The 20,448-nt window shown below is 40.7% G+C and overlaps 1 long non-coding RNA gene across 3 annotated transcripts in view; it reads left to right on the top strand.

Annotated features, from left to right (window-relative positions):
- Positions 1-20,448, top strand: part of LOC307214004 — a 583,863-nt gene that overhangs the window by 15,148 nt on the left and 548,267 nt on the right. For all 3 annotated transcript variants that reach the window (XR_013837817.1, XR_013837818.1, XR_013837819.1), the window contains exon 2: positions 19,331-19,428. This is a non-coding gene — a long non-coding RNA (uncharacterized lncRNA). The remainder of the gene's footprint in view (positions 1-19,330; positions 19,429-20,448) is intronic.

Raw genomic sequence — 20,448 nt, 5'->3', positions numbered from 1 at the left:
ATTGCCATTCCCGGCTAAAACAAATCTTCCCAATGTGCGTTGGTTGCCTTCTCCAGAGGCAAGTCTCCTTGCCTAATTCTCACAAAGTGGAGCGTATCCTTCGTTGCTTAGACGCAGGAGGTCTTTCCGTGAAGAAACAAGCAAGGAAGAATTGCTTCTGAAGAAGGGGGGGGTATAGAACCCAAATGTGTTGGGCTCATTTCAATTAACTGTTTCCTAGCATCTATTGTCTGTTTGCTGGTCTTTGGTGGTAACTCACCTACCCTTGTTAATGTTCAGAATTATCCTCTCTAAATCAATTGAAGCAACCCCCAGAATTTCTATGCAGAATTTCTATGCAGTGAGGGAGGGAAATACAAGACAGTATTGAATGCAGTGTGTGAACACTCCATATATATGGCCAGTTCACTCATTCTACAGGTTGAATTACCATTGTTATAAACAATTTAGCTGGTGTTTTATGTGCTTGCTTAAGGTCTTAAAGGTGATTGGGCTGTGGTGGTGATGATATTGCACTGGTTCTTACAAGGTATAAAGTGTAGCTACAACGAACACTTAAAATGCACTGTTTCATTTTAATTTTATTTTGGAATTTAATGCTGATTCTGCCCAAGCCTGGGGTTTTGAACCTTGCTGTTAATTTTAGCCCCATTCTCCAAACTGGCTTGTGACTGGCAACAGTTGTCCCTTCATGTAGTTTATGTTCTATGGGGCTTGAGGTACCAGATGTAATAGAATTGGGCTTGGCTAGCAATGGCAGATTCGTCTGGGGGAGGGCCAGAAGCTGCACATTTGAATATTAGTACTAGAGATCTCATCTCAAACTTGGGTGGGGGGGAGGCCAGTGTTTGTGCTACCTCTAGTTCTTTAAACAAAGAGAAAAAAAGGAGGAGAGGGATTTTTGGTTTCTAAAGAGCTAAAGGAGGGTCTAGAGGTGGACCAAGAAATTAAATGGAAAAGGACATGGAGAGAACACAAGTCTCTGGAAAACAGGCACTGAAAAAGAAGCATTTGATATGCCTTCGCATCTCAAACGTTTTTGAAGACAGGTTTATTTCCATCTCTATGGTGAGCTAATTGTATAATAGACCAAGTAATTATATAATTTATTTCCTATTCCTGTTTTAAATATCTCAAGGAATTGGGATGCTGCCTTTGGGGAGAGTGCAAAGAGTAAGGCATAAAGGTTATAGCTAATGAGCTATCTGTAATGAAACACTGTTTGTGTTTGTGTGTGTGTGTGAGGTTACAAGTCTTAAACATGGTTCCCAATGGTGCAAGTAAGCCTGAAAAAGAAATGAGTAGATTTACTGTTATGTTGCCTGAGGTATACTTTCTTGATAAATCCTTGGCTCTCAAAACAGAGTTTCCCAGGAAAATCCACCATAGGTAATAAGTTGATGAAGACATGTACTACATTGCTTGCAATACTAAGGTATCATTCAAACTGTGCTGCTTATCAAATAACCTGGTATGGGGCCATAATGGGATGCGGGTGGCACTGTGGTCTAAACCACTGAGCCTAGGGCTCAGAAGGTTGGCGGTTCAAATCCCTGCGACAGGGTGAGCTCCTGTTGTTCGGTCCCAGCTCCCGCCAACCTAGCAGTTCAAATGCGCGTCAAAGTACAAGTAGATAAATAGGTATATAAGTAGATATTTGTTGTTGTTTAGTTGTTTAGTCGTGTCCGACTCTTCGTGACCCCATGGACCAGAGCACGCCAGGCCCTCCTGTCTTCCACTGCCTCCCGCAGTTTGCTCAAACTCATGCTGGTAGCTTCGAGAACACTGTCCAACCACCTCATCCTCTGTCGTCCCCTTCTCCTTGTGCCCTCCATCTTTCCCAACATCAGGGTCTTTTCCAGGGAGTCTTCTCTTCTCATGAGATGGCCAAATATTGGAGCCTCAGCTTCACGATCTGTCCTTCCAGTGAGCACTCAGGGCTGATTTCCTTAAGAATGGATAGGTTTGATCTTCTTGTAGTCCATGGGACTCTCAAGAGTCTCCTCCAGACCATAATTCAAAAGCATCAATTCTTCGGCAATCAGCCTTCTTTATGGTCCAGCTCTCACTTCCATACATCACCACTGGGAAAACCATAGCTTTAACTATACGGACCTTTGTTGGCAAGGTGATGTCTCTGCTTTTTAAGATGCTGTCTAGGTTTGTCATTGCTTTTCTGCCAAGAAGCAGGTGTCTTTTAATTTCGTGACTGCTGTCACCATCTGCATACCTCCAGCGGGAAGGTAAACGGTGTTTCCGTGCGCTGCTTTGGTTTCACCAGAAGCGGCTTAGTAATGCTGGCCACATGACCTGGAAAAACTGCGGACAAATGTCGGCTCCCTCGGCCAGTAAAGCAAGATGAGCGCCATAACCTCAGAGTCGTTCGTGATGGGACTTAACTGTCAGGGGTCCTTTACCTTTACCTTTTTATGGGGCCATGACAGCTTCATAAGAGCCGGTCCCCTTTCTTGTCATTTTGAACATCTTCAAATGGGAGAGCACAAAGGTGTGTTTGCTATGCTGGCTGGAGAGTTGGAATCCAACAACCTCTGGGAGGCCACAGGTTAGACACGCCTGCTTGTAGACAGCTCCCTCACATTACTGCAACCTTTCCTCATTTGACTGTTTGATGTCCCATTGACCAATATAAAGTACAGCTGTTATTAACTGCCTCTTTGAGTTTATTTCCCCTCTTGACATTGTTTTGTTCTTCTTTAAGACAACCAATTTAAAAGGAAAAAACTGTTGTGCTGGAGATAGTGTGAGAAATATTAATGTAAAAAGTAAGGTTCCCCCACCCCATCTTCCAGATTCAGGAGGTGTGATTCAAGTTTATATTAGTAGGAAAAGGAGTTACAGAGGTTATAAGTGATGTTCCCAAGAAAATACTTTCCTAGATGATGAAGATGAGAAGTTGTAGTATTAATAATAGTATTAGTAGTATTTCCAACCCACCCTTCACCATAAGGGCTGGTTACAGCAAATTTAAAATACAATGTTTAAAACAAATTATACTGCTTGAATGCAGGGCTGGCCCAAGACATGTTGGCACCTAAGTCAAACCACAAAATGGTGCCCTTTCTAGGGAAGAAAGTGTGAGTGGAGATCTATATCAGCAACAAGGGGGGAGGGCAATAAAGACTTACATCAGGAACAAGTGTGGGAGGAGACCAGCAGTTTTTCCTATTTGCCAAGTGGCCACTGTAGAGGCAGCATGAGGAGAGGGGAGGCTGCTGAAGAGGCAGCAGATCTGACCTCTAAGGAGTGCTACACAGCTGTTGCTGCTACCCCACTAGCAGCAGTGGGTGATGCATTATTTGGAGGCCCAATCTGCTACCTTTGTGGATCCTGAGGCCTGAGGTGGTCACCTCAACTTGCCTCATGGGTGAGCCGGCCCTGCTTCAATGTCAGATACTTTAGATTGCGGTCCTGTAAACACTTACTTGGGGATAAGTCCTACTGAATTAAATGGGCTTACTTCTGAGTAGACATTCATAGGATTTCACTGTTAGCGGATGGCCTAAAGTAAACTACCCTACGAGAGATATATCAACGTTGAATTACCCACAGGCTCAGCTTTCTCCTTTCCAAACTATGTTCTTTACATGGCTCTTCTGTGACCTATTGCATCACCTTCCAAATCCTTTTTGCTTTAAGCTTCTTTATAACACTACTTCTGATCTCCATTTACTCTTGATATTGTTCCCTGCACTCTCTTAACAATTCCTGGGTCCTTTGTCTGCTTTCTTTGTAGCTGTCATATTTATCTCTCATATGTTTGTGATAGGGGAATTTCTTACTATTACAGGTTATAAGACAAGAATGTTTGCTGTCACCCCACTTATTTACACACCGCATAGAGCCTTTGGTGATTTCAAATGGAAGTAATCCAAAAATCAAGGGCATTTCTGCAGGAGATGAAGAATTTAAAAAATGCTGTATCCCAATAATCTTTTAGATATTGGCATTTAACTAAATATAGTAAGATCTCAGGGTATGAAAAACAAGGGATGGGGAAGCAGGTTTGTTTGGAATGTAACATATTTGGGTGAAGAAAGGAATCATTAAATATTTACGAATCTTTTATGAAACTTGTTCAATAATCATCTCTCAGTTGTCACTGGAGCCCTAATAGTGATGGTGGGTTTTTTTTGGGGGGTGGGGGGTGGGAGAAGGCAACTACTGTGCATAAAGGCACATTCCCAGCCACATCAAGACAGAGGGGGGGGGACATGTTTGTCTGAACTTGTGTAAGGATGCCGCCATTTGCATCACACCAGTTAAATGTGCATATAAATGACATATGTACGGCCATCCTATGTATTTGTGAACCGTGATGCAAACTTGTGCATGATTACTCAGACATACACCTTGTTGTATGTACATAGGACTCACTGATTATGCACATACATTTATAGGTGTCTGTCACATTGCCCGCTTACAGTGGTGACCATGGGCATACTATCCTCTTGAGACATGCAGGTGCAAAGCAGCTATGCAAGGCTCTTACCATGTGGAAAAACCTGTCTGCTCTATTAAAAAGTAAAACCTGAAGCCTAATTCGATTACAGTAGAATTAGAATCAGTTAATCCCCCACCCCACTGCTCTACATCAGGCTTCCTCAACCTCGGTCCTCCAGATGTTTTTGGCCTACAACTCCCATGATCCCTAGCTAGCAGGACCAGTGGTCAAGGATGATGGGAATTGTAGTCCCAAAACATCTGGAGGGCCGAGGTTGAGGAAGCCTGCTCTACATAACTGTTGCAGTACAAATCTCTGCTTGCAATCCAACAACTACCAAAGAAGAAGGGAAAGTGATCTGAAATGATGTGATAATGTAAAGCTGTCTTGGTTGTGTATGATTTTCTGCAAGAAAAGAAGCGCCTTGCTTAAAATTCCATTTTATTTTAAATACATTGTGTTTATCATTTCTAAGCCACTTCTTAAAAGTTGCCGAGTTATAATGCCTCAATACATTTGGGAAAAGAACATGCATGAAGATTTTTGAACAAAGGCTAGTGAATAGTGGACTGTCATCTCCAAATATTACGACTTCATACTATTCTGTCCAGTTATTATGGCTAGTGTGTCTTAATATTTTTAAGCATTAAACATTTAAAAGAAATAAAATATTTTCAGCAAGCTTGGGTTCTAAAATCTATCAAACTGTTCAGCTATTATGATTCTTGAAGCTTTGCTTTTCATGATATTACTGATGCCAACATCTTTGTTTGGGATAAACCAAAACTACTCTCTGTTTGAATTTGTCAACCCATTTCCCAAAATATCTCTTCACTTTTGACACCCCTAATGGAATTTTGTCCATTAAATTTTTGAATTGTGTACTCAGACTTCCCTCATCATCAGATGACTTTCTGTTTTAGGTGAAGTCCCTTTACTGTGTGGAAGTTGACTAAATTGATGAGTGTGATTTTATGCAATATAAGTTCACTATACAGTGGTACCTCAGGTTAAGTACTTAATTCATTCTAGAGGTCCGTATTTAACCTGAAACTGTTCTTTTTTTTAAAAAAAATTTTTTATTAAGAATTTTGTTAATACAATAAAGAAGGAAAAAAGAAAAGACAGAATAAACAAAAAAGAAACAAAGAATAAAACATACATGAAATTATACATCTTGTAATAGCCATCTTTTCTTCATTTTTTTTTTCCTTTTGGACTTCCTCACGTCTCTCGCTCCTACTTTCCAGGTTAATAAAACTTTAGCCAGCAACTTATCACCTTATTTTCATTCTTATTATACAGAATTCCAATATTTTATCCATAACTTTGAATATTTTTGTCAAAATCCTAAATGCCAAATTTTAAAATAGTAATTATTCAAAATTTATTACTCTCATACAATTCACTCATTCTCGTAGTCTTTTCAACTATCTTTATGGTGCCCTGTTGTTTTCGAATCTCTCATCCTTCTTAACACTCATATAGTTTACAATATTTTTGTAAATAGTCCTTAAATTTCTTCCAATCCTCCTCCACTGCTTCTTCTCCCAGGTCCCGGATTCTGCCAGTCATTTCTGCCAGCTCCATGTAGTCCATCAGTTGCATCTGCCATTCTTCCAGGGTGGGCAAATCTTGAGTTTTCCAATATTTAGCTACGAGTATCCTTGCTGCTGTTGTTGCATACATAAAAAATGTTCGATCATTCTGTAACACCCTCTGGCCAACAATGCCCAAAAGGAAGGCCTCTGGTTTCTTAGGGAAGGTATACTTAAATACCTTTTTCAACTCATTATATATCATTTCCCAGAAGACCTTAACCCTAGGGCAAGTCCACCAGAGGTGGAAGAACGTTCCTTCAGTTTCCTTACATTTCCAACACTTATTGTCTGACAGGTGATATATTTTTGCTAGCTTGACTGGGGTCATAGCCACCTCTGGTGATGAGCCTTACCTAAATAATTAACAGGTCCGTATTTAACCTGAAACTGTTCTTAACCTGAAGCACCACTTTAGCTAATGGGGCCTCTTGCTGTTGCCGCGCCGCCGGAGCCCGATTTCTGTTCTCATCCTGAAGCAAAGTTCTTAACCTGAAGCACTATTTCTGGGTTAGTGGAGTCTGTAACCTGAAGCGTATGTAACCTGAGGTACCACTGTATATACAAATTTTCATATGATTATGGAAACATCTGAAATTTCAGCACATCCCTAATTTTTATTCATGTTTAGGGAGGCTCCTCATTTTCAGTACTGTGTGCTAATAACACTGAATTGTTTAATGCTGTTTCACTTCTTACCTACTTGCATCTGTGTGCTGCCCTTGCCCAACCTCTTCACAGTTTAATTCCATATAATATCTCTGACCCTTTTATCCACCTACTCTTTGGCTGATTCATATAGGTCCTCTTGCCTTTCTTATGTTCTCCCCACTCTTCCCCCCTCCATGTTTTCTGTACCTTTATGAGGAGAACATTCCCACCCAAACATCTAAAACCCTTTATTTGTTGTCACATTGCCTTTTCAGCTTCTGATTTTATCCCCAACAGTTCCATCAAGACAGTTGCTCAACTGGGAGTCACGAGTTTTGCCATCATCATGATTACTGAGGAGGTTGGCTCATTTAATGCTAAATTTCAAATGGTCTTTGCTGTCATATATGCCAACCAGAATGGGGCGAACAATTCAGAACAAATAATTTATTTGTCAAATGTATTCACTTCCATTACTCATGGGACATCTATGAGCAAAACAGTGTTTTCTCTCAAATATTTACTGCTTCTAATTTCTTGTATTCCTCAGTTACTTTTCCCATCTCCCTAATATATTTAAGGCTTGTGGTTTGTTTGAATAGGCACCTCTGGGAAGTCTGAAGTTCTACCTCTAGGACTCAAGCAGGATAGATGTTGAAACTGAATGTCTTTGCACAAAGGTGCTCAGTTGCAAAGCTTCCTGAGTTTTTCCTAATGATCTTTTATACATGTAAACTGCTTAGAAGCCACCTTGGCAATTAAGCAGCCTCTGACCCTGTCTCTCAAATAAATATGAGAGCAGATCAGTTGCATGCACTTTAACATGAGTTTGGAAAGGGCTGTATGGTCAGCTGTTAATTATTTAGGTAAGGCTCATCACCAGAGGTGGCTATGAATGATTGTGCATGAGATATTTCCATTCAGACAAACAACTGTGAATGAGATCCAAGTTGTTCTTCCTGGCATCATTGTATCATGGTTCTCTATTTTATTCTCCTTACAATGTTCATGAGACAGTGGCAGCTGGTTTTTTTCCTTGTGTACCCAACTACCAAGGGTAGCTAAGTAGCGGTAGTAAAATCTGGGAGAGAGGAGAGGTTAGGAACATGGCACAACTGGGAATAATGCTTGTGTATCACACTTGAAGACAATATAGCAGCCTAAAAGCCTTGTCAGATGTGTGCTTGGAAAAAATTCACTTGCTATGCACAGTATTCAACAAAATAACTTCTGCTTGAAAAAATGACTTTCACCCTCTCCCCTCACACCCTCCCAGATTTACTCCAGGGGATGGGGAGACTCCTGAAACAGATTTAGGGGGCACACAAGAGGATGAGAGAGGGAAAGTGTTCCGTAGAGTATGGAGAAATCCTTGTGCTGATGGAATGTTTGCCTTAGCTCTACGTTGGATTTCACCCTGTTTATTTGAGGAAAAGCAGCAAGATTGAGCTTAGCTTCACACATTGCAGAGAATGTAGCCACACTGCATATGTTTAAACAGATGTTTGTAAATCAGAATGTTAGCTAGAGTCACACCCATCTACCTGGTCACACACAGAGGGAGGAAGCTCCAGAGCAGGTATGAAAGGAAGTCATCCCTGTCTGGAGCCACATTCCCCTGTGTATCCATTCTAGGCAACAGGAAAATGTTGTACTTGACTGCTCTAGTAATAATACACCCCACAGTTTCCAGGAGTTCCGGGTGCTTAACCAGGCCTTCTCAGTAGTGGTGCCCTCCTTGTGGAACACCCTCCCTTCAGATGTCAAGGAGATAAAGAATTACACAACTTTTAGAAGACATCTGAAGGCAGCCCTGTATTGTGAGGTTTTTAATACTTGATGTTTTTATTATGTTTTTAGATATGCTGTAAGCAGCCCTCTAAACTCTGGATTTTCTCATTCTAACTGTCTAAGAGCTGAAGGAAAGGCTCCACACATTTGCCCTCTGGCACAGAGCCACTTCCTTTGTTCTCTTTGTTGTTGGCATCCATCTGTCTCAGGAGACAATGGAAGAATGCACCTTTGATGGGACAGGTAAAGTTGGAGAGTTACAGCACATGCTGATACGGGAGAGACGTGCTTTATTGCAGGTGGGGAAGATGAAGGCGTCTGGTTGTGTTGATGCAGGTGTGTCATGGTGTTTCTTCTCTGTGTGCTCCTCCCAGTGGTCACCTGCCTGCCTGCCTTCAGGCAGTCTCTTCCCTTAACAACCCATCTTTAGTGGGTCATTACCAGGCTGGCTTGGCTATTTCAACAATTGAATCTGTGCTGGATCCAGGAATTAGAAGAGGGCTCAGGCATATAGCCTACTCTCCGCCCTCAGCTCTTAACACTGAGCTAGATGGACCCTTGGTCTCTCTAGCAGGGTTTTCTTTCTGTTGCTTTTTGCTGTTGGCAAAAGGCCCTCCCGACCCCTTTTTCAGATACAGTGGTACCTCGCAAGATGAATGCCTCGAAAGCCGAAAAACTCGCAAAACGAAAGAGTTTTTCGTTTTTTGAGCTGCTTCGCAAGACGGATTTCCCTATGGGCTTGCTTCGCAAGATGAAAACGTCTTGCAAGTTTGTTTCCTTTGTCTTGCAAGTTTGTTTCCTTTTTCTTAAAACTGTGCATTCACTTCGAGGAGCAACTCATAGCACGCGGTGTGGTAGCCTTTTTTGAGGTTTTTGAAGACTTTGGTGATTTTTGAAGCTTTTCCAAAGTCCGTGCTTCGCAAGACGAAAAAATCGCAAGACGAAAAAACTCGCGGAACGAATTAATTTCGTCTTGCGAGGCACCACTGTACATATTTTTGAAACTGACGATAGCACTGACTGCACAATTTTGTCTCATAGAAGATACAGACAACAAACTTGATCCATGGTAGGTTTATTTTTTTTTTTAAAAAAGGTTTTTGGGGCCAAAAATCCTGAAATACAAACACACATTAAAAATAGTGCATAGCTGAGTCCCTTACTTGTCTTTGTGTTTGGCTTTTTGGGGGTTCTAGGCTCCTTTGTAGAGCTGAGCCTAAATTTCTGTTAGATTGACAAGGCTATCTAAGGGAGTTGCTTTATAAACCTCTTGAAAAGAGTTCAACCTTTAGCTAGCTGGTGCATTCCAATAGGCTATAACACAATGTATAACAGCTTTTTCATTAATGAGCCTTCCAGGTGTTTTAGATTTCAACTCTCATCAGGCAAGCTGGGCTGTCTGGGCTGATGGGAGTTCAAGATATCTAGAAGGCACCAGTCTGGGGAAAGCTGATGTGTAATCTGTGCTCTCTTCAGCTATAGAGGAGGCATAAAGGTAAATAAAATAATCTCAATGATTCTTTCTAGTGCAGTTAGTGGCATGTACTGGAAAAATAATTTACTTGACTACATAAAACTTAGGCTATGATCCTAAAATACTTTGAAGGAATTAATTTCCATTGAAATAATTGGGACTTGCATTTAAGTAAATGAATGAGGATTTGAGCTCATTTGAGTCTACTAACAACCACTGAGTTGAATGGGGCTTATTCCCATTTAAGCCTGACTGGCTCATTTGAAATATTGTGGTGCTCCTAATCCTATCTATGGGATTTTGTTGTGTTTGAGGATTAATAGGATAATAATTTGCATGTTGTGTTACATTTTTTTTTTTAAAAAAAGCTCTCCTCATCTCGAAATGTGTGGTAGGTTTCATACCTTCAAGGGAAGAAAATGATTGTGTCACACATATAGCAAAATGGGCTTTGATAAAGCCAAATGTTTCCTTGTAATCAAGCAAATAGGCAAAATGGTTGTTGTTCTCCATATAATTTGAAGTAGGTTTTTTGATCTAGAGTACAGTATGTGAAAGGGAATATCCCCGCAGTGTGAAAAATTATTTACTTCTTTTCTGCAGGAATATAGAAAAACAGTGGGAAGGGATGGGGGAACTGAAGTCAAATGAATGCATTCCCTTCAGTGTGAGTGCTCCAGGTTTTTATTTTTTATTTTGCAAAGGAGAGGGCTGTGTACAAAGAGAAACCCACCCTAAAGCGAAAGTTGGAGCCTGCATATTGAATTGAGCCCTTGTATTGCTTTTGTGCTGTGTAGTAAAAGTCTCTGATTCATGAGTACATAATTGCAGCTTGGAATTAAGGGTATGGAGTGTAGCTGTTTCATTTCAGACCAGCCGAAACTCTGTCCCAGTATAAATAGGCCTGAGCTTTTAAAGAAAAGTGAACTGAACAGGGTCAGATTGATATACAAAACTGAACACAAAACAAATGCCAGCACCTAGCAGGCTTACTGCTAAGCTGGAAAACTCTGCACAATATGACACAAAGGTGTTATATGCATGGACACATGAACATTAGAAATTGTGTCTGCCAGTTCCTCCCTCCACAGTTTGTGTCTATGACTAGAGGCAACTTCTAAATGCCTTGTCCTCCACACAAGCTTTCTTTGGGTTTTATTGACAAGACTGAGAAGATCTTATAGAAATCAAAACATTATTTGATGACAGTTAAATGTAACATTTATCAGGATTTTGAAGCTATATTTCTGCCACAGAACCAGGAACCTAAGTATAGATATGTTGCTGTTTATTGGATCTGACCGGCCTCTGCTTGGCCACCATTGCTGTTTTTACATTAGCACCACAGGCAGCCATTAGGTTGGGTGTAGGATTGCAGCCACATTTATTTATTTTGTACAAATAAACTACAAGAAATCCATATATAAATGAAATTTCAGAATAGTACCCAAACATATTTAACATCCTAATTCATGCCATGGAAAAGCTCCTATATTAGTTCAATTTCAGGCTGTATCTAGCATTCATATGTTCAATTACATAGTATTTTATAGTGATTTCCTTTTATATTTATAGAAGGAGAGAAAGCTATTTCTGATACAGATCCCCTCCCCCTCATTCCAGGTCAGATACAGATAAACACTCTCACCTGACCTTAAATATATTACCTTCACTTGCTTTTTGAGAAAAAGGAGGCCATATATTTGAGACAATAAGCCCTTTAATTTGCCTCTATTGAAAACCAGAATTGGGAAAGAGGACAGCTATAATAGAAGAAGAGGAGGAGGAGGAGTTTGGATTTGATATCCTGCTTTATCACTATCCTAAAGAGTCTCAAAGCGGCTAACATTCTCCTTTTCCCTTCCTCCCCCACAACAAACACTTTGTGAGGTGAGTGGGGCAGAGAGACTTCAAAGAAGTGTGACTAGCCCAAGGTCACCTAGCAGCTGCATGTGGAGGAGCGGAGACGCGAACCCGGTTCCCCAGATTATAAGTCTACCGCTCTTAACCACTACACCACACTGGCTCTTTTTACTTCTCTTTATTGATCTATAAAGCTTCTTTAGTTGAAAATATTGAAGCCACTTTAGAGAGTTCCTCCTTAATTTTCCAGTTGACTTCTCTTATTTTTATTTATAAAAGTATTAATATCCTGCATTTCCATTTACAAGAACATGTAAACACATGTAAAAACACGTTAAACACATGTTTAACACAAATGTTAAAACAAAAGAAAGTATAGCATTAATACATACCACATATATCAATAATCTATTACTTGTGAAGGTGACACCATTTACTTTCAGGTTTATCCTTGGCAGTGCTTTCCATAGTTCAAAGATGGCTGTCATTAAATTTGTAAACATCTTATCCTGGATGCTAAAACAATGACAAATTTCCTCACCTCTTTCATTCCAATTCCATATGTTTCTGCCTTGAGATTCCAGATAATATAAATCTGGGTGTAATGATGAACTGAGTGGACAACCAAAGCATCAGTAAAACAGTACTGATAACATAAATTTTCTCTGGTTTCTTTTGACCTTCTATTGTTATCATAGGGATATGGTCCTATCTTGGCTGGATCAGTGATGGCACTAGCCCAGAGACATCATTGTGAAGGCAGGACGTGGGACAGGCTAAGTTGACATCAGACTTACTTACACATATAACTGGTGCCTCAAGTAATGTGCATATTATATAGAGGACGGATCCTGTAGAAAGTGTGCATATATTTAAGTTGAGTCCTGTACACTGTGTAGATGCTCACGTAAAGTAGCTAAAATGCATCTTCTCAGGGAATGTATAAAATGATGTTGATTTTTGGGTGGTGTGTAAAATCCTAGTAAATCAACAGCTTTCCATGCCATGGCATTCCACTCATGAATTGTTTCTCATAAGAAAAGTGTGCATTTCTAAAATGCCACCATTGGAATAGATGTTTTGAGTTTGTTTGTCTGTCTGTTTTGCCTTCAAGCAATTTGCTTTAGTGATCAACTTTCTTGAGACTTCCACACTGGGAAGACATTCCACTAGTTCACAGTAACACTGTGATTGATTTGCATATTAATTCTAGAATAAGAACAAATTGATTTTTTAATGAAGAAAATTGACTGGGGAGTGGGAAATGCTAATGTGTTCTGTATTAATTTAACTGTTGTACCCACCCATTCTTTCTAAATGACTACATAATATTAATATAACTTTTAGAAACAAGCGAATAGAGGTTCTTCCAAAAGAGTTTGCTGGATCATCTTGAAGGACTGCTTATATACTCATTTGTAGTATGAGTAGACCTGGGTAGGGATGCCTCCCATATTAGGGTGGACAATTTGCATGCAGTATGGACTGCAGGGGTCCCGAGAATTGGATGCTAAATAATCATGGAGCTTCTAGATAGAAAATTCAAGGCTCCAGCTATGGTTGTCCCAAAGTAGGGATGCTGGCAGTGCCTCTGTTGTACTTTGTTAGAGGAAGTAGTTGTAGGATTTTTCTGCTACATTTCAGTGCCACTACTGTACACGGGCAGAAGGCATTCTTGGTACTAACTACCAGCATCACAGGGATCTAGTGACACAAGAGGACAATATTTATTCATTTATTACATTTGCATCACACCTTCCATCCATCATACAATTCAAGGACTTCCAGAGTAGGGTCCTATCCAGGCACTGGGCAGCCTGAATCTACATGGCTTCAGCACAGTGGCTGCATCATGTGCTCTTGGAACAGGCAAAAGGGAGGATGGTGCAAACTTAAATATACAGCGGTACCTCGGGTTACATATGCTTCAGGTTAATATGCTTCAGGTTACAGACTCCGCTAACCCAGAAATATTACCTCGGGTTAAGAACTTTGCTTCAGGATGAGAACAGAAATCGTGCGGTGGTGGTGCAGCGGCAGCAGGAGTACCCATGAGCTAAAGTAGTGCTTCAGGTTAAGAACAGTTTCACGTTAAGAACAGACCTCCAGAACGAATTAAGTTCTTAACCCGAGGTACCACTGTATGTGACTTATGGGGCCAATGTACCTTTCTGCAGCTTTGCTATAGCTGTTCACTGAAACCCTTTCTCTTAGGGGTCTGTGCTGTGCCTGCTGTGTCATTTCACTCCACCTGGTCGTGTAAAGCTTTTATGTTTGGCCTAGTTCCTTACACTAAACAACTCACCATACAGGCAAGGACTGAGCTATTCTCAGAGTGCCCAGCTCCTCAGTCCAGCTTACCAGTTGCTTGCTTGACAGGCTTCCTGTCTGACCATGTGGCTTGTAGGTACCTGCTTACTTGTAGATCATAATCAATGTTGACTGTGGCTGTTACCAGTTCAGTTAAATGCACTGCAAAATTTAAGAGAGAAAGAGAGAGATCCGTGAGGTGTGGAGTGTACAGAGACCCGGCCTTTGAGAATTAACATATTCATAACTGACTTTGTAAGCACAGAGCTATCATTCTGTTTGTGTGCAACTTCCTTTGTCAGGAGAGCCATCAGTGAAAAACACTTCATTTTCTAATTTCCCCCACCCTTTCCCCCGCATTATTAACACCACGGCACGCCAGGAGAGCTCTGTGTCACAAAACATAAGTTGGAGGGGATATTGAAGTAGCCTTCTGTTTAAGTTTCAAGTTCATTGGCTTTTTTCCAAGTCCTTGTGAATTTCATTTGTGTTCAGATATGAGATCTGTTCACGACATTTCCCTCTCCCTCCCTTCTGCCATCAGTGTTAATTGCTGGGTGTCTGCGATGCGGTGAGGAACTGATACTGTATAAGTGCCCCTATTGCTAACACTACTCTTTTAAAATAAGATTTCCCCCCTCACTGAGATAAAAAATTAAAAACATTTGTATAGAGTTGTGAAAGTGAAGATGCCCAGGGCATGCTCATGAAGGGTCTATCAGGCTGAGAGAACACCATGGTTCTATTTTTCTTTTATGGGGTAACTTTTGCTTTTTTAGTGTTAAAGATGGCTGGCTGCTTTGCTTTGACAAAGGTATCAAATAACTAAATAAAACAAAGAGTTCACTATAACAACATTGGTCTTTTTAGAGCTCTATAAGATGCTGAGAATAAGCTTTCTTGTTCCAGTAAATGACAAATGGTTATCATTTTTCAATAAACAAGTTCCAGTTTTGTCTCTCCTGTTTTCTGCTATCTAATCTCAAGAATCCTTGTTGTGGTTAAGATATTAATTTGCTGTGGGGACAATCCTATGGCAAGAAGCACCGGGATGGGCAGCTTAGGATGCAGGAGATCTCTGGTTGAGTGGGTGCTAAGTCCTCAGCCCAGGCTCAGCCCAAGATATGTCAGCGTAACTTGCTCATTCCGGCTCAGCAGAGGCTCAGATGGCTGAACCAAGGCAACTTTAGTTCCCCAACAGGGCATTCCAGGGATGGGACCAGATGGGGGGGGGGGGAACCTTAAACGAAGCCTGTTCAGCTTGATCACATGACCAAGCAATCTAGCGTAGAACACTATTTTAAAGGCTTATTTCCCTTCTCTAAGGCTTAGGCCAGTGTGGTGTAGTGGTTAAGAGTGGTAGACTCGTAATCTGGTGAACCGGGTTCGCGTCTCCGCTCCTCCACATGCAGCTGCTGGGTGACCTTGGGCTAGTCACACTTCTCTGAAGTCTCTCAGCCCCACTCACCTCACAGAGTGTTTGTTGTGGCGGAGGAAGGGAAAGGAGAATGTTAGCCGTTTTGAGACTTCTTCAGGTAGTAATAAAGTGGGATATCAAATCCAAACTCCTCTTCCTCTTTTTCTATTATAGCTCTTCCTTTATGCCAACTTGTTGTGCATTATGTCTATTATTAGGAATAAAAAAGAATCTTAGTGTATATTCCACTTCTTTGGTTGATTGTTTTGCTGAAGTCCACTTTTCTTGATGATTGCATGGGACCAATTTATAGTCATACCTGGGTTCTCAAACGTAATCTGTTCTGGAAGTCCGTTCAACTTCTGAAACGTTCAGAAACCAAGGCACGGCTTCCAATTGGCTGCAGGAGCTTTCTGCACTCAAGCAGAAGCCCCATCGGACATTTGGCTTCAGAAAAACATTCAGAAACTGGAACACTTCTGGGTTTTTGGCGTTCGGGAGCCAAAATGTACGAGTACCAAGGAGTTTGAGAACTAAGGTACAATTGTATATGGTAGAATGTTCCTATTACTTTTTACATTCCCAACACAAAAGTGCCAGTTATTTAACTATGCTATTAGGAATACTTCTGAAAAGCATCCTTTTGAAACATTTTATCACTATTGTGTGCGTATGAGAGGATGAGTTCAGAGTTCAGTCTTCCTGTTGCAAACATGTTCTGTGTACTTCTATAAGCCAATCATTTTTATAGATAATTTTAGATGCATTCCTTTAAAATGCTGTAATTCATTGTAGAGTTTTGTGCATAGGTATCCTATAGGGACATTTCCTTCTGCATAATTGTGCCCTAGTCTGTGGCCCAGACTGGTATAGTGAATGTTAGATTTTTAATATTATGCCAGCTGGGAATGTTATGCATGAGAAAATGCGGAATCTACCTAATGAATAGAGTTTACCTAATATGTGCCTTTTGCTAAGAAAGAGTTAAGTGAAGCATTTATACCATATAAACTTTGCTCTTTTGCATTAAAATGTTTTTATTCATGTTGAAGATTTCTCTTTCACCCATGGCTATTGTTTGTCAGTAACAGCTAGCTTTTGTGAAGTTAATAAATGTGCATAATAAGGACATAAAGGTATGGGGAAGTAATACTGTAATCCTTTTGTTTGGATAATCAGTCTAATGTATGCAAATTAAACCTTATTAGTACTAGGGTTTTGTGTCTGCTTATCAAAATGTGCCATTTTCATGAAAATTGGAAGTCCATTATATAAAGTTATTATTAACAATCATTTAGGAATTATATACGGTATGCAAATTAAAGTTGATTACAACTAATTAAGGGCTTTCTTTGTTATTTGACCTTGTCTGCTTTTTATGTAAATATGTTTCTTTTGGTCTGGCATATTTTTAGACTCAGAAAAGTATATTAAGACAAGTTATATTATGTATTTTAATATTTTTTGTGTATGGCATCAAAAGCCCCTTGCCATTGTCTAGGCACCTTGTTCTTCACCAGCTTGTACAGACAGATGAGAGTCTGATGCACTTAGCTGGAGGTCTGAGGACTTTGCTTCAAGACTGTATACTGTCAGTGAGAGGGGACAATCACAGCTCCAAGGACCTTCAGCTGAAATTGATCTATAATCCACCATGAAACATAAACAGTTTTCATGCCAGAATACCCTTTTGTTCCACACTTTATTGAACAGAGTAAGGCTATGAGATACCGATCGCCAGATAAAACTAAGCAATAAATGATCATTCACCCTATTTGCAAGGTGCATTGCAGAATGTAATAGTTCAATGCCTATCTTGTTGAAACCATTCATCTAAGAACAGATGCTTGTTAACTTTTAAAACATAGTACACCCGGTAACAACAAATCACCTTTAGCAAGGGCTGTTAGAAGTATCAAAATCAGAATGCGAAAGTGTAATTGGATTTGTGCCAGGCTGAGGGAGGGGCTCAATATATATAATAAATTTATTTTATCTACCATACCCTGCATGTTTCTACGTATTGCAGTGGTGGTGAATTAACTGACATGTTAGCCACTTAACCTAGCATGAAGGGCATGCAATAGCTGCCATATTGTCGGCACATCAAAGATAGGTAATCAATATCTTAATGATTCCCATTGTCTTGAAATCTCAGTGAAAAAAACAAAACAAAAAAAGCCTCAAACCAAAAAAAACAACCAACAGAAAAGTCTGCAGACATCAATGAGGGAAGGCATGGAGCATATCACTTATTCTACTTATGTTGTATTGTATTTTGACTGTACATTTTTAAATCGTATTTTGAATTGTTGTAACCCTTCCCAAGACCTTAGGATGAAGATGAAGGGCAGGTAATATTTTAAAATACACCTACTCCTACTAATTTTGTCTTAATGGCTGCATTTACATGCAACACTAATTACTTGTTTATATGTCCTCCAAAGGGGACGCAGGTGGCGCTGTGGGTTAAAAGCCTCAGCGCCTAGGACTTGCCGATCGAAAGGTCGGCAGTTCGAATCCCTGCGGCGGGGTGCGCTCCCGCTGCTCGGTCCCAGCGCCTGCCAACCTAGCAGTTCGAAAGCACCTCCAGGTGCAAGTAGATAAATAGGGACCGCTTACCAGCGGGAAGGTAAACAGCGTTTCCGTGTGCGGCTCTGGCTCGCTAGAGCAGCGATGTCACGCTGGCCACGTGACCCGGAAGTGTCTCCGGACAGCGCTGGCCCCTGGCCTCTTAAGTGAGATGGGCGCACAACCCCAGAGTCTGTCAAGACTGGCCCGTACGGGCAGGGGTACCTTTACCTTTACCTTTATGTCCTCCAAAACTCGCACCCTCTCCTTTCTCCTTCACACCTGTGAAAAGATAGGAAGTTCATACTTGTATTTGACTAACTGTGGTTTAGTGTGCCATCTGAATCCTAAACTGTGGTTAATTTGAACTCTGCTTAGTGAACAGAAGCCAGCTTCATAACCTATGGTTTGAAGTTGACTTGTTTCCACCACCATTGCACCAAGCAAAAATGTTTCTTTTTAACCAGGCCTTTGGTTGATTTGATTGACATCCTATGCCCTTTTAAAATGTGGGGTTTTTTTGCGGGGTGGTGGTGGTGGGAGGGAGAGAGAGGTGTGTGGGGGAGAGGAATATTAATCACTTATTGTGCAAGTTTGGATAACACTGCAAGCAGTGATTAATCTAAGATGGAAGTGAAAGCTTTCAAACTCCTTCTTAAGGGCAGACCAGGTTTAGGATGAACTATACAAGCTTGTGGGGTGACTCGACTTGTTCTTATACAAAACTATGGTTTAACATTACATCCAACCTGGAATGTGATACAGTTGCTGTGATATTCTGCTTCAGAAGTACAGAGGTGAGCAAACTGAAGCAAGACATGGGCCCTGCCCATAGGTTAATGTGACTAAGAGTGGGTTTCAATGTCTTTGTATGTCCCTTTGGCTGTGTAAATATTATCATTTACTCTGTATCCAGTGCATCACTGCCACTGCTTCTGAAGCCATGTGCACACAACAATAGCCATAATCCAATCCTGTAGCTTCTTAAAAAACACTACTGTTAGATGTGTTTCCCCTCAAAACAGTTTCCATTCGAACTGAAAACGTAAGGTACATTAACTTCACAGTTGAACTGAGGTGTGTACATTTGAGACAGCTGTTGCGTGTGCACATTTCCTATATATTTATTTTCTGTTAACCTGACACAAGTTGCCAAAGTGCTTCTGGCCTTTGTTCTCCTTTCTTGTTCCCAGAACCAGCAACTCCTGTTATTTGCAAAATGACTGGGAAACTGCCACGTGATCCTCAGAGTGCGAGAGAGACTCAAAGACAACAAGACAACAAGAATTAGGTAGGCTGAGCCCATTTAGCCCACTACCCTATTTCATCCCTGGATTGCCCACATAGCACCTTTTGTAGTAGTACCATTTTTATCTCATAACCAAAACCAACAGTTGAAAAAAGAGTAATTTTCCCCAACAGCCTACAAAAATATTAATGTATATGGATTAGAGGAATGTAGTCAGAAGCATGTAAGGTAAGGGTTCAGTGAAGCTAGTGGAATATAAAGTATGAATGTCAGATGGCTTTCTGTAGGAAAGGTATTCCAGAAATAATCTTATACTGGGGGTAGCCAATGTGGTACCCTCCAGATATTGTTGAACTCCCAACTCCCTTCAAACCCTGCCAGTGTGACCAAATATCAAGCATATTGCAGTTGTGGAAGGAACCCCATGGGGCAACTATAGCAGCAAAACCAGATGCCTTCATCTGCCCCAGTTGCAATGAATCAGGCATAGGCAAACTTGGCCCTTCAGATGTTTTTGGCCTACAACTCCCATCATCCCTAGATAACAGGACCAGTGGTCAGGGATGACGGGAGTTGTAGTCCCAAAACATCTGGAGGGCCGAGTTTGCCTATGCCTGCAATAAAACATGTCTCTTCCATATTGCTCTGTATGCCCGCAGAAGGCACTGTAACTCTCCAATGGTTTGACTTTGCTCCTGATGGCGCACACTTTCATTGTTTCTCGAGACAGATGGATGCCAACAAAAGTCCAGCAACGTCTGGAGGGCACCATACTGGTGAAACCTTCCTTATAAACACTTACCTGGGTACAATAGCCATGGAAACTGTAGATAGATTTGATGAGTTAGAAATGGTCTATTTAAGAGAATTGTGTCAATCAGGTCATTGTGACATTTGTACAGAAGAGCAGAGTTTATGAAGAGGCACCTGAAAGTCATTGTAATTGCTTAAGAACAGTTGCTCATTTGCATTACAAAACAGCATGGACAGCAGAAGTATTACAAGTGAAGGCTAAAAATAAAATAAAATAATAAAATAAAATAAAATTCCAAACTCCTGAAC

Source organism: Podarcis cretensis (genome assembly GCF_951804945.1).
Source record: "Podarcis cretensis genome assembly, chromosome: 4".
Taxonomy (NCBI): Eukaryota; Metazoa; Chordata; class Lepidosauria; order Squamata; family Lacertidae; genus Podarcis; species Podarcis cretensis.
This window is presented reverse-complemented; position numbering and strand designations above follow the sequence as displayed.